This window comes from Amblyomma americanum, chromosome 11 (genome assembly GCF_052857255.1).
Source record: "Amblyomma americanum isolate KBUSLIRL-KWMA chromosome 11, ASM5285725v1, whole genome shotgun sequence".
Lineage (NCBI taxonomy): Eukaryota > Metazoa > Arthropoda > Arachnida > Ixodida > Ixodidae > Amblyomma > Amblyomma americanum.
Window position 1 is genome coordinate 5,212,646 of NC_135507.1, and position 10,100 is coordinate 5,222,745.

At 45.6% G+C, this 10,100-nt stretch overlaps 1 protein-coding gene across 1 annotated transcript in view; it reads left to right on the top strand.

The window, feature by feature from the left end:
- The window catches only part of LOC144110644 (prolyl 3-hydroxylase 2-like), a 63,328-nt gene that overhangs the window by 17,636 nt on the left and 35,592 nt on the right, over positions 1 to 10,100 (top strand). The gene's annotated exons all lie outside the window — the stretch shown is intronic.

The following is a 10,100-nucleotide window of genomic DNA, read 5'->3' on the forward strand; positions in this document are numbered from 1 at the left end:
CATTCTGCCCCATCCTGCAATGATTTCTGCTAGAAGCACGTTCTCTCCAACAAAAGGTACACAGACAAGGTAGTATCCTCACTGATTGACTTCTATGAAGGTCAGCAGTATGGTAGCATTTTTTCTCTGTTAAAAATGTATGCACAACAAAACAAAATTAAAGACGGTCTTGCCTCATAAACACCGTTCGTTTCTTGTAAGGAAATAAGGTAACGGAAAAAATGAAGAGGTGAGAAACAACACAGATGTTGACTTCTTTTGTCATTGTCTACACCCAGTTCGTTTTTCTATTTTTCTTTGGTGCCACAATAGCCTACATTTATAGTCCTGCATGAAGCCAGCAATAAAATTTCAATTAGGAAGGGCATCAGGCAGGGAGACACGTTCTCGCCAATGCTATTCACCCGAGGCCTGAATGGGGAACTGTTAGGGGTGAGAGTTAATGGAGAATAAATACCTAAATAATCTGTGATTCTCTGAGGACATTGCCTTGCTGAGTCACTCAGGAGATGAACCCCAAAGCATGATCAATGAGTTAGAGAGGAAGAGTGGAAACGTGAGTCTAAAAATTAACATGCAGAAAACCAAGGTAATGTTCAAAAGTCTGGCAAGGGAACAGCAGTTCACAATTGGTAGTGAGGTGCTGAAAGTGGTTAGGGAATACGTCTTCTTAACGTAAGCAGGGACCACTGACCGGGATTATGAGAAGGAAATAACTAGAAGAATAAGAATGGGATGAAGCGCTTTTGGCAGGTTGTTTCAGATCATGAATGACAGTTTACCGTTATCCCTTAAGAGAAAGGTATACAACAGCTGTATCTTACCTCTGGGGCAGCAACGTGGTGGCTAACGAAAAAGGTTCAGCGTAAGTGAAGGACAACGCAGCGAGCCATAGAAAGAAAGAGGATACGTGTAACGTTAAAGGACCTACAGCGGGCAGAGTGGGTGAGGGAGCAAACGCGGGTGTCACCACTTCGCGCACTTTAACGTGCGTGCCCAGACACCCTTAGAGCGTGTGGTGGTAGCGGTCTCGGTCACAAAGGAGATGCCCTCGACTCAGCGTGGCAAGCTCAGCCGGAGACCAGCTACCAAGTGACAAGGGGGTTGGTCGTTTGGTGCCCAGCGTTCGCTGGCCGTATGGCAGAGAATGGGTTGGAGCCAAAGGTTCACAAAACAAAACAAAGTTTATACAGCTAAGAGACGATACAGAGGATTTCATAATCACTCTTACGAGCACATACAAAGTGATTTACAAATACAATGCAACTCATGCAAAGTAACAACCGAGAGAGATTACAATACAATAAAATCTTTGCACCTAAAGTCCTATAACACAGAGAGAGACAAGTAAACAAAACACAAATTGTTCACCGGGCACAGCGAAAGTCTGACGACCTGAGGAGCACGACGGGGCCGATCCGCAGACTGGCACACGTTGCCTCGCTGGTCCGTGGATGGGCGAGTGGTGTTCTCCCAGGAGTCGAGCGGGCGCGCTTCCCTGAAGCTTAAACGGCGGCTCGGGCTAGCAGACAGTGGTTGAAGCCCCTCATTTATAGGCGTGGTCCGCATCTGTTTGTTCTTCGCGCCTAGGCAGGCGCGCACATACACGCAGTTCCAACTGCACAAGCTCCTCCTCCTCGCGCCGGGCGCGCGACCCATTGGTCGAGCGCGGAGACAGCCTTCGAGAATTTTCTTGGTCCTTCTTGTGTTGCGGAGACGCCGGCGCGAGAGCGAAGGGGAGAGGGTGTCACTTTAGTGCGGTCAAGGTCGCGCCCTCTCCGTCGACGATGAGTGAAACTACTCATACATTCTAGAGAAATCGACGCCGCGCGTGGCCGTGTTTCCTATGGCGCCGCGTCGGCGAGCTGAATGTAAAGGGCAGCAGCACACGCAGCTACGCGCTCTCTAAAGGGTTTCTTCCCCGCTGTTTTTTTGTTTTATTTTAACGCGCGCGGGCGCGATTGCTTACGCGCAGCGTCTTGTTTTCGAATATGCGCCGAATTTTGTGACAGCGGTTTAATGACATCCTAGTCGAAATGAAGAGGAAGAAATGGGCTTGGGCAGGACATGTAATGTGAAGGCAAGATAACCGCTGGTCCTTAAGGGTAACAGAGTAGATTCGAAGCGAAGGGAAGCGTAGCAGAGGGCGGCAGGAGGTTAGATGGGCGGATGAGATTAGAAAGTGTGCGGGCATACGATGGGAGCAGCTGGCAAAGAACAGAGTTAATTGGAGAGACATGGGAGAGGCCTTTTCCCTTTAGTGGGTGTAGTCAGGTTGATGATGATGATTGTGCCGAAGCTTTTAGCGCCGGGATCTTGACTTAGTTACACCAAATGTTAACAATGTAACCAACGACGGAAACGGGAAAACAAGAGGAAGTAAACAGGACCGCATTTCTTGCGTTCCCGCTTTTGTTGCTGGTTAGATATTGTTTGATACACACCGAACCCTTTTGCTTCGAAGTAGGCCTGCAGTTTTCCCAAAGCTTCTTCTAAATAAAAGCGCTCCATGATTTTCCCAAAATGCGAGTCAGTGTCGATGACATGCTGTAATTTGTGTCAAGATTTTCTCGGAACATTTTTCTATGTGCAAAGCCCAACTTACCACATATACACTCTCAGGCCTCCCCTTAAGTAGCGATCATAAGCAAATAAAGTTTTTGTGCAAAAAATTACAGCTAATCACCAAGCGTATTTAAATTACAAGACTTTGTAGTTACGTGAGAGGAACGATGTGATTCTCATTCAAGTGTCCAAAAGCCGCCTGTACATCTTCGAGCCTAAGACCAACTCGGCCTTGACTTTTGGCCTTCCATTCACTAATTGCAATCAGAGCACTCAAAAATAGAATTGCGAAACAGTTTATATGCCGCTTGCATCCAAATCTCACACATTAATCGGTCGGAAAACCAGAAAGTTATCCGAAATTCACGCCATTTGCAGTAATCAGGTTAACTGCACCTGGTTTCTAAAAACATATGATTGAGAACACAAATTTTCTTGTTATCGAAATTAACTTTTTTAAAACAACTGTCTTCGTCGCAGATAAATCCTCTGGTCCCCTCAAGGACACCTTGAGTCTCAAGGTAACGGTGCATGGCGCCATCACGGACCCTTAGCCCCCATACCGAAGCTGTCATCCGCACCGTGGCGATAGGTTTTAAGGGGAAGGGTAGAAACCATGAACGGTGGCGGTCGAGGCCATGGTCAAGCTCCGGCCGACGGGCTCCCCGTCTGTTTACCGGAGGGGGCTCCGGGACCTTCCTGTGACCAAGACGGTGAACCACCGGCGTCATTTTACGAACCGTCAGCATACCCATATCGCACGAGTATTTCTTTCAAAAACCAACCGCGCCGCAGAGAGCTTCAAAAATACCCGACATGACTATGACCACTTTCATTATTTCCTAGTTATTCAGTCTCTAGTAGACAGCTAACCAGTTGCTGTAATGTCTGTTTTTGTTATTGCTAGGACACTTGAAAAAATGATTGGAAAAAATCACAAAGCAAAAAAACTCTTCTTGTGAAGTGTTCTAGAAAGATGACCCTAACACCCTTATCAAGCAAGAGCAGTTTGCTCATCTCCTGGTGACCATCACCCCCCCCCCCCCGGAATCTAAACACTGTACAAGGTGTCATATCAGAAGCCAGTCGGATCCATGAAACAGTCTGATCTCCTGGAAGACGTCCGAGATCAAGGTGTCATTGCCCTTCGCAGCTTCACCATAAGGCGAAACCATGAAGAAGTAGTGACACCCCATATCGACCTAACATTTGAGTGGTCCCGTCTACCAGATGCTTTCAAAGCAGTATTCCTCCACTGTAAAGTTAGTCCCTATATACCCGAGAAGATCCTTCAACTGCCAAATATATGTACACGGATATGAAACATGCAGTGGACACTCACTTGTGTGATGTGCGGTGCCTACGAGCACCCAACTGATAACTGCTTTGCAGCTCAAGCAGAATGTCCCAATTGTCACGGGTCACACGCCGCGTGCTCAAGAACATGTCAGGCATTCCAGAACAAAAATAAAGTAATTCAGATCAAGGTAACAGAAAACAACACTCTCTGAAGCCCGGAAGAAGCTCGCTCTTCTCTCCGGAAGATTCTACACTAACGCAGCACGCCGGGGGACCGGAGGCGGTCTCATCACGGTGGGCATTCAATAGAGCACCGCTGATGTGCGCCCATCTCAGCACCCCACCCCAAGCATCCTCGCGCTGCGCCAACATTTTCATGTCCCACGGGTGCACAGACTTCTGTGAAAACGCAGATAAACGAGAGGGAGTACCTCCCTCTTGACAAATTCACATCTGCTTGCACATCTAAACCGGAAGCAATGGAGGTGTCCCCGGGATTCTCAACGTCGGAGGCACTGGGGGAGTCCCCCAAAGAAAGGCAGAGTCTCTCAGACCTCCTTAAAGCCAAAAGACATCTGCCAGTCACGCCGTCTGATAAAGACGGCGACGTGTAAATAACTCCCACTAATCTTCGCTTCCTCACTAAAAGTATGGCTGTCGAGAGAATTAGCTACTGGATCTGGCGAGGGCTACTTAAGAATATAGAAGACATATATGAAACACTCTCGCAATATCAACCAAACATAAATTTCTTGAAGGAATAGCACTTAAATACAACACACACAAACTTTCTAATATATGTAGCATACCTGAAGGACACCCAAGGCAGTGCCCACACATCAGGTGGTGTTGCTGTTGTGGTTCAGGATTCGATTCCATCTCAATGTCTTGAACTAGCTACTGATTTAGAGGCAGTACGAGCCCTCACCTTTGGCTGAGCGGTAACCGCATGTTCCCTATACATCCCACTAGATCATAGCCTGTCCAAATTGACGAAATTGAAAAACTTACTGACCAGCTCCCGGAGTCGTTCCAGCTGGTTTGCAATTTTAAGGTACGCCACCCATTGCAGGGACGTATCGGAACAGATTCTCGAGGAGCGCTAATCCAAAAATTCCTGTTGTCGTCTGGCTTATGCATATTCAATATGAAAGAACCAATATACTTTAATGTAGCACACAACTCACACACAGTGACAGACTTTGCTATTGGCTCTCCATTGCTCTCGGCAGCTATGTGGGATATTATAGATTATCTCTATGGAAGTGACCACTTTCCCATTCCTTTAAAACACACAGAAAATATCAACCCGAAAGTAATCAATCCTAGGAAGTTTAAGGAACAGATTGCTAATTGGAAGAAGTTCTGGGAACTCACAGCATTGCCTTATTCATCAATTACCAACCTAGGTATAGATGAATCTCAATCCTTGATCACATGGCCCATTATAGATGCTGCACAGATGTACTTTTCACATCAGGTAAAATACAAAAAAAAAGACCATGGCGGAATGCACAGTGCAAGGAAGCTCGTAAGGACCAAATAGTGCACCGTCACAATTGGCAAAAGTTCGCCTTTATTCTATTGCCGCGAACATTTGCAGTGTTTCTTCATTCTTCAAATCTGCCGCCACACAACTTTATCGCTTTGTTTGCGACGCAAGACGCGAATAGATTTATCTCGATTGATCGCAGTCTGGCAGCGGTGATGCTAGGTTGTTCCGGAATGTTCTAGTAACTTTCCACGCTTTATTTCGAAAGTTCGCTATCAGCTTTAAACTGAGAACGGCCGACAGCGGCGGGAATTCTGTTCGACGACCGCCGAGCACGCATGTCGCATCGCCGCCGCCGAGTGATTCAGTCCATTTTGGGTGCAAGTCAGCCCAATAAACAGTTTTCTTTTAGAAGACCTCTTGTGCGTCTTCATCGCTGCTTCGACAGCCGTCACCACTACGTGACACTATGGTTGACGACTTAAAGACTTTAAGCGAGCGCAAGCAAATGGCTGGCTTACTCGGCGTATATGCAAACGGAAAGTTGGCAGTCATTTCTCTCCTCTGTAAACTCTTACACAGATACGCATTAAGTTTACAGTAGACTGAAATAACTTAAAGGGCGTAGTGCACATCCGATTCCTCTTATTTGCACTGCAGGTGATGCATTGGAGCACCAAGCAGATGCATTAGGCAAACACTTTGAATACACTTTTGGCTCAGCGCGTTATACAGATTCATTTTTGCGATACAAGCTTGCTGAGGAACGGAATCCAGTCGCATAAAAGGCCGCCTGTGGGTGGGGGGATACAATAGCCCATTTAGGTTACAAGAGTTGAAGGTTGCTTTAGGCTCATGTGGCAACTCAAAAGCAGCAGGCCCTGACAGGGTCACATATGGAATACTCAGGCACTCGCATGAAAAAACCCTTGAAACGGTCCTGTGCCTATGTAATAAGATATGGGCTGCTGGACGTCTTCAAAAGCCTGGAAAGAAACAATTATAATCCCGGTATTAAAAAAGGCAATGAAGCCACACCGGCAGCCAGCTGTCGGCCAGTTGCTTTAACGAGCTGTTTATGTACGCTCGTGAAGAGCAAAACCGCAAAACAGGACGAGAATGAGGCAGGCGACAACACAGCGCGGTACTGACAACTGAAAATTTTTTGAAGCACAGCGGAGCTTATAAGGATCAGTCGCGCGTGTAATCTAAAAAGCAATCATAAATCATAAAAAGAAGATGAAGCATGTAGAAACAGTTCAATGGCAACCATGACGAAAACATTCAGTGCGGCGAAAGGAATGAAACCGAGCAAGAATGATACAACTAACCTGCGCAAAACCAAGCAAAAAACAACCTAGTGAAACGCTGACAAAAATGCTAACTCTTTCTGAAAAATAGACACAGAAGGCGTTCTGACACACTTATCTGGCTCCGATTCCAGGATGGCAACAGCCTCGACAATTTCCCTTTCCAACTGCCCCTTTCTTCTTCCTATGATCTCTGTACAATTAAGCTTAGGATAGCAGCCCTTACAACTGCGACAATGAACGGGCAGGGCAGGTCCTCCGGGCCTACTCAAGGAGTGCGCATGCTCTCGCAGACGAATGTTTAAACATCTGCCAGTTTGTCCAATATAAAATCGACCACAGCTGAGGGGAATCTTATAAACCACCCCCGTCGTGCATGAGACATACTTCTTCGAATGCCTCATGCCGCAAACTACATGCGTTGAAGTTTGCTTCCTCACCAAATTAAAAAGTTTTGAGAGCTTGCAGGGCGCAGACATGACCACGTCAACGCCATATCTGCCTGAGATCTTCTTAGGATTGTGGGAAATACTGTGAAGATATGGTAAGACAACACACTTATTTCGACTAGGTGGCTCATGGGAAAAGATGTCTTCTTTTGCCGTCTGGCGAAGCTTTTTGAGCAGCGATTCGGCCACAGATCTTAAAAGGGAGCTTGGAAAACCCGCCTTTTCGAGTCGCTCAAGTTGAAGAAGAAAACTGAGCTGCACTTTGTGATGGCATGATTTCAAAAGCGCATACCTAAAACAAGAAGAAGCCAAGGCCCGTTTAACGAACTTTGAATGGGATGAGTCGAACGGCAATAAAGCTTTCTTCGATCTCGGCTGAAAAGCCCAGCATACATGGTCATGTTGATTAAAATCTAATTTTAAGTCTAAAAACTGGATATATCCATCTTGCGGAAGCTCAAGGGTAAAATTTAGAGCATGCGAACATCCAGAGATTACACGCGCAACTGATCCTTATAAGCTCCGCTGTGTTTCAATAAATGTTCAGGTGTCAGTACCGCCCTGTGTTGTCGCTTGCCTCAGTCCCGTCCTGTTTTGCGGTTTTGTTCTTCACGATGTCATACCAACTGGCCTACACCAAAGTCCTTCTAAGTTATGTACGCTCTTTTGAAAGATGATATATCGTCCCCCTGTGGATTTTCTTGTATTCAATGGTCTTCTTGACAAGCACCAAGCTGGATTTAGGGCTAATCGGTCCACCACTGACCAGCTCGTTGCCTTCGAATCTTTCGCGAGGGATGCTTTTGTGCATAAACAGTACTGTTTACCTGTTTTCTTTGATCTAGAGAAAGCATACGACACCACATGGCACTTTGGTATCATCCTGCACTCTTTTCATTAGCTGCACTCTTTCATCGTCAAAATGAATTCACTAAATAGCGTTCTACCTACATCTATATCTTACTAATTATGTAGATGGTGTACAACTAAGCTAGAAATAATGTAATTTGTCCATCTGTGAGCGGCAAATTCAGCTAGGAGTAGCAAAGTGGGAAGGCGAAAATGGATTTAAACTCAACAAAAGAAATAGTCAATGTACTATACACAAAACGACATGGTGTTATAACTAAGCCTGACATCACACTTAATGGTCAGAGTATTGCTGTCCAAAATACAGAAATCTTGGCGTCATAGTCGACGAAAAGCTTACATTCATCACACACAAGCAGTAAAGGCTTAAATGCATGAAGGCACTGAACCGTTTAAATATCCTGTAACACCAGTCGGGGTACCGATCGAGACTGCCCCCTGAGTGTTTTAAATTGCGTAGTTATGTCACGTATGTACTACGGCTCAGTAATGTACGAGTCAGCACGTAAAAGCACCTTAAAAATGCTCTACATATCACCTGGGCCTGTGGTTGGCTACTGATGCTTTTCGCACAAGCCAACTTGCCAGTTTGTACGTTGAGGCGGACCGATGGCAACTTGAACTATGGCGGAAGTACACAACTATAACGTACGCTATAAAGGTTTTGACTCATACTGACCATCCATGAAATGCGCTGTTGCGAAACCCGACCAGTACACCGCTGTTTTCAAACATACTTTGAAACCCCACATTTACCCATCAGATTCACCACACTTGCCCAAGACATGAACTTACCAGTCTCCAATATTCTGGTGGCTTAACGCAGAATTGTTCCCTAGGAAGTGCATCCACTTGACTTTGACATCTTTTCGTGAGGGTGGCTAGCATGGTTTGCCATCTGGCATAAAACAGCACTTCATATCCCTACAAGCAAAGTATTAGGGCACTGATGCCTCTAAGGCTTCCTCAATTGCATGTGCAATTCACACGTGTCAATTTTCCGAAACAAAAGAATGATTAGACACAGAAGCATGCTTACTTCAGAATGTCAGGGTTTTGTGCTGTTTGTTAGATTAATCCTGCAAATTATTAAGGCCATGTTTTCTGGGAAACCCTACAAAAGGCATGTAACGAATTTCCTCCGGAAATGTGTTATATCTGCATGGACATTGAACTTTTCAGTATGCTGGGTATTAGATCACTGTGGCATAGATGGAAATGAGGAATTGATAGGCTTTCTGCGTCGGCTGCCGAACTAGTCGTATCGATGTAAACCAACTTCTATACCAGGACCTCAAGCCCTATAATTACTGCACTCCGCAAAGAGTGAAAGAAGGATTGGACAGAGATAAAGCTGCACACAGTAAAACCGAGGATTGGAAGATATGCCGCAGAAAAACAAAATAGATACAAAGAAGTTGCTCTCTACAGAGTGAGGATAGGACATACATACAACACGCACTCATATCTTTTAAAGGATACACCGGCACCACAATGCATGAGTTGTAGAGCCCACGTCAAAGTTGTTCACATATTAATCAAGTGCCCGAGATTGGAGACAGTGAGACGACAGCACCTCCCAGAATTATACACAATCAAAATATCAATGCCCTCTTCTTTATTTTTAGGTGGTGACCGCATGCTTTAAGTTTATAGGGTTTTTAAATTTTAACTAATGTAGGCTTTTCGCAAGTAACGATTCTTAAGACACTTTTTAGGCGCTATACACTACTTTAGACCTATTCACTTGATTTGTACCCCCTCTCGACACGCTATAATCATGCACGTACTCATTACTCTTGGGCTCTGTACATCCGCTGATAATTTTAACATGCGCCTTTTTTAGGCTGAGTTGACCGAAAACCTGGTGTTTGGCGCACTTTGGTCTTAGATGCCCTTGCGCGAAAAAAACCCAGCATCATCAAATCCTTTTGTCGAAACGTTGGCTAAGCACCTCGAGGCTCCCCCTCACTTGTTCGGTTTGTGTTGTCGAGAAACACCTTCTGCATACTTTCCCTCTACCGTGGACTCCTGTGGCATGGTTGAGAAACGCCAAGTCGAAGGGTGTCGTTAGTAGCTAACTAACCACATCATAGACGGCATCCTGTCTGCTAA